Source organism: Theobroma cacao, chromosome 2, assembly GCF_000208745.1.
Source record: "Theobroma cacao cultivar B97-61/B2 chromosome 2, Criollo_cocoa_genome_V2, whole genome shotgun sequence".
Lineage (NCBI taxonomy): Eukaryota > Viridiplantae > Streptophyta > Magnoliopsida > Malvales > Malvaceae > Theobroma > Theobroma cacao.
Genome location: NC_030851.1, coordinates 16,768,084 through 16,772,985, shown reverse-complemented (window position 1 = coordinate 16,772,985; position 4,902 = coordinate 16,768,084). Strand labels below are relative to the sequence as shown.

General features: G+C 34.3%; 1 long non-coding RNA gene across 1 annotated transcript; it reads left to right on the top strand.

The window, feature by feature from the left end:
* On the top strand, positions 2,286 to 4,113 carry LOC108660792. The gene is made up of 3 exons (XR_001926480.1): positions 2,286 to 2,323; positions 2,969 to 3,053; positions 3,921 to 4,113. It is a non-coding gene; the product is annotated as an uncharacterized LOC108660792 (long non-coding RNA).

Sequence of the window (4,902 nt, the reverse complement as noted above, 5' to 3'; positions counted from 1 at the left end):
GTAAAGTGTTTTAGAAACTGAGAAACAAGCCTTTTATACTGTTTTGCCTTCAAAATCTGTGCCTTGTATTTCTGGGTGATATGCATAGTTTAAATGATATAGTTAAATGATTTAAAATGCAAGTTTTGAGCATCGGTTTTAGTTTGATCTTTGAATAAGAGAATACACCATGCCTTTTTATGTGAAAAGTTGAAAGGTTATTGAACCTTGGTTTCAAATAGTTTTAAGCGAAAGACTTGGAAACCTTAATATGATTTTTGAAAATGGTTTTGATAAACCAAGTGCGTCGAGAGTAGGCCAACTGTCACTTCAGTTAATTGTGACCCTCGTGCACGAATGAGCTCTAGCTAGAGAACCTTTGGGTCGCTGACAGGCGGTTAGGCGTGGCAAGGGCCACGACCTATGATATGTATACGTGGCTAGGCCACAAGTCACCCCAGTTGAGTAAGACTCTCGGATGTGCGCGGTAGCGACCGCTTGATTCTCTGATGTTGGCCAACATTGTGGAGACTGCCATGGTTATGGGAATCCGGTGGAGTAAGACTCCCAGATTGTTATAACGTGGAAATGGGTCCACGTGTTGATATTATACTTTCCTACTCGAGAGCCTTGTGAGTTTTCAACTCGTGCTCTCTTGCATGGTGGAGAGTTAAGATTTTCTCTACAACTCCCATTGTTTAAATAAAAGCTTTCAATGTTTAAATAAAAGCTTTCAATGCTTACTTAACAAACATGAGTTGATTTAGGTGGTCGTACACTTGATTTCTTTACATGCCACACATTTTGAAAGCGTGCTTACCTTTATACTATGTTTCATATTTAGATGGAAATGATGTTTTCGGTAATTGAAACTCTTTCTGTTACACTTATTTTCGACACTGTTTTGCCGAAGAAACCATTGTGTTATGATTTTAAGATATTATTTTTACAAGGCACAAATATCCTTCTTGTTGTTTGGTTTATAAAATTAGCATTTTATATTGTGGTTTTATCATTCAAATGATCTGTTTATTGCTTGTTTCCCATCTACTCCCTTCTCACGGAGCTGATGATCACTGAGACTATGAGACTCACCCCCTTATTTCTCTTTTGCAGATACTGATAGGCCTAGCGTGCAATCATCGACACTTATGGTCCATCGCAGATAGGTAAAGGCATCTCATAGCATTTCATTCCAAGTCACTCCACTGCTAGAGGTCGAGTCATAACACTTTTTTTATTTAATTGTAAATGGATAATGGCCTTGGTATAAGTATTAAATTGGAGATTTTAGACTTCATTGTATATACTTATGAGTATATGTTCTAAAGATTGAATTGATTATTGTAATTATGGTTCAAGTTATGATACAAAAATATATGGTTTGAGCACTAATATGGATTGGTGAACGAATATAATGCATTATCGGGAATCTTTAAAAAGGCTTGCTTAGGTCTGGTGGGCTATGCCTATTAGGCCCATGCGCTAGTCATGGCTCAAGATGTGGGCTGTGACAATTTTTTACCTTAAGCTTGGATATGATGTTTTTGTATTTCAATGTATTTTCTTCATATTTATTGTCAAGCCCAGTCCTAAATTATCTACCATGTTACACAGGAGACTGATAGAGTGATTGTATATTTGAACAGTCTCGGAAGAATATTTAAAAGTCGATATTGTGCTTAAAAGTACAAGTAAGTCGATTTATACCTCGAACTAATTAAAATAGGGATTTTAAGGTGAAATTAAGAGTTTCACAGTCCAAGGATGACTCAAAATGGTAATTCGGAGTTCGATGATCAATTTAGAGTCAAATTGGAATTTTCACTATCTAGGGGCACAATGGTCATTTGCCACTTAAGGACAAAATGGAAATTTTAGAAAATATTTTTTTGGCCCCATTTGACTTATTGGAGTATGATTTGAGTATTGGAGTATGATTTGAGGTTTAGAAGTGAAAAATTTTCAATTCTCGTTATTTCTGGAGTGTAGGGGCAAAACGGTAATTTTGCCATACCGAGGGCAAAATGGTAATTTTGCACCACCAACACTTGTCAAATTTGTGGAATTTAATTATGGTGGGAATGGATAAAGATGGAATAAAGGTGTGGTGGAAAATTAAAATGAAAAGTCAAAATTAAAAAAAAACGAGCCAATGACATGATGCCACGTGTCATGCTTTTAATAATTTATTATTTTTTCTTTTAAAAAGGCACAAAAACCAGCCCATCTTCCACCCCATGGTCGGCCAAACCAGCAAGAAGAGAGAGAAAATAAAAACCAAACCCTAGAGAGAGAAAATCAAAGAAAAAGTGTGAATTTTCAAGGAAATTAAGTGAAAAAGGTAAGATTTTTTCTATGAAGCTTGAATTTTCTTATTCCCAAGCATTTCTCCTTATTTTCCATGATTAAATTGCATGTTTTCATGCTGATTTCATGGCTGGTCATATGGGTCTAGAGAGAGAAAATTGTTGGATTGATTTGATTTTGATATATGTTAGTGGTTAGCATGTTAGTAAACAAAATATGTAGAAAAACATTCATTTTTCCCATTACCTAGCCTTAGCTGAATTTTCAAGTCAATGGTCAGGAAGAATGTGATGTTATTTTAGGTTATTTGATTATGAAATCATGGTTTTTGATATGGAAATTAATGAATTATGGAAAGAAAATCAAGTAGGAAATATTGTGACAATGATGCACCATTTTGGCCAAATTTTTCCAAGAAGGAATATGAATGTGGCTTTGCTGATTTTTGGGTTATTTGGCTGGACATTAGTGATTTGAAGCATTAGAAAAAGAAAGAGGATCAATTGGAGCTAAATTGGATGCGTATTTCAATTTATCGGGTAAAAGACCGAAATAGGTCAATACGGTGTTTAGGCAAAATTTAGACCTTTTGCATTTCATACCATGCATTAGTGATCTAAATTAGTTATTTCAATTTAAGGGCAACATAGTAAATTCCTTGATTTTATACTGTGTCAAGGTGGTGTGCCCTTTGACAAAGGCAAGGAAATTACGCTTAGGGATCACTAAGCTAAGTACACCCGAAATCTGACCTTTTGAAACCTGTGAGTAAACCTATTATCGTCTGAATTATCTAGAGTAGTTTTTATTCAATTTTGTGATTTGTGAAAATTATTTTAAATGATGAATTTCTTGTTTTATGAGAAAAATATGAATTTATAAAATAAATGGAATTATAAAATAAATTGAATTTTTATAAATTGATTTAAAAATAGAATGTTGGATTGGAAAATTTGAGTAATTGGAGACCATGTGATTTATTGTAAATTATGATTTGAATTAAATGGCTTGTGATAAATTGGCATGATTGGCTGAATTTATACTTGTATTGAAAAATATGAATTGTTTGTTTTGCCTTGATAAATTGGTTAGTAATGTAATTGCCATGATATGCCATTAAGATTTAATCAATTGGTGGATTAAAGATTAGCTACTGTAATGGTGGGGCTTCGTGGACCAGCCTATTAAAGGGGCACGGTAAACTCCTTTATATTCTCACCTCGATCATAGAGGCGCGTAGGGTATCTCCTGAGGTGGGCTTTTTGAGTGCACTTCACGTTAACCACCACGTGAAGTGAGACTCAGTCAACGCCAAGGAACGATTGCTTTTTTTTTCAAAATAAAAACAAGTTTTATGATTATATAAAATTTTTTCACAACCTTGGCGGACTCGGTTGGATACCCCTGGTCCAGGTGTCCCCGAGTACAGGATTTGGCATGAGCCAAGTTTTGAGAAATTCACGAGCCATATTGATTATTTGGTTGAAATGAATATTCGTGTTATGAAAAATTTGCTGAAATGAATTATTTTTAATTGTCTCCCTTTACTCGCCTTTAGATTATTTAGATGGTGTTTGTTTACTCACTGATATTTTATAATCTCACCCTTTTTTTTTATCCCATCATTTCAGGCCGGGTTAGCCTGTAGATAGCAGACATCGTCGAGAACTATAGTTGGTCATACTACTTCAAAAACTGTAGGTTTACTGTCTTTACTACTTTTGTTCATTTGTGGGCCCACGTAGCAGTGTAAATTAAATTTCATACTTTGGTTTTTCGTATTATAGTTTGTATAAATATATTTAACTTTTACGCTACTAAAAATCATTTTCAAAATACTCTATAAATATTAATTTGTAAGAAAATAGAATATTTTGTCGAATATTTTTATTTTATTTAAATGGTTATAATTCCATTTTAAATCACGTTTTAGACATTTGAATTTAATTTCGATTTCGAAAGATGCATTTCTTGCTTAAGTACTACATTTTGGTCGAATTTGAAATTTTTGATGAAAAATGACCAAAATACCCTTATGAAGTGAAATTTATTTTTCCACTGTTTTAAATCAAAAAAAGGTTTAAAAGCCCCTAAAATATGACATTTTGCAATGATTAATCACAGGGGAGATAAGTAACTGATACGAAAGCCTTGCGAGGTCTCGATATGATTTTCGGGGGATGAGTACCTATCGGGACATCGTAGCGATTGTCACGGACTCAAGGATGGTTTCGGGTCATGACATTTAAATACTAAGTCATCACATGCATCTAGTAGTTCATCAAATGAATATGAGTTTTGGTGTAAAGTGCATGAACTAGAATTATGAAAGGTAGAGCGTACCTTAATGTCCTCAAGTGCCATGAAGTAAAGGTTAGTAACTTCATCTTCTTCATCTTGTCCTCAAGTGCCATGAAGTAAAGGTTAGTAACTTCATCTTCTTCATCTTGAGAGTCGTCACTATCACTCCCAATGGCAACCATGGCTTTCTTCTTGAAATTCTTTAAGGCACTCATCTTGTTTAGGCACTCATATTTAACGTGTCTCATTTTCTGCATTCATAGCATATCAAGTGGTCCTTACTATGTTCTCCCTTTGGCATATCTCTTCTAA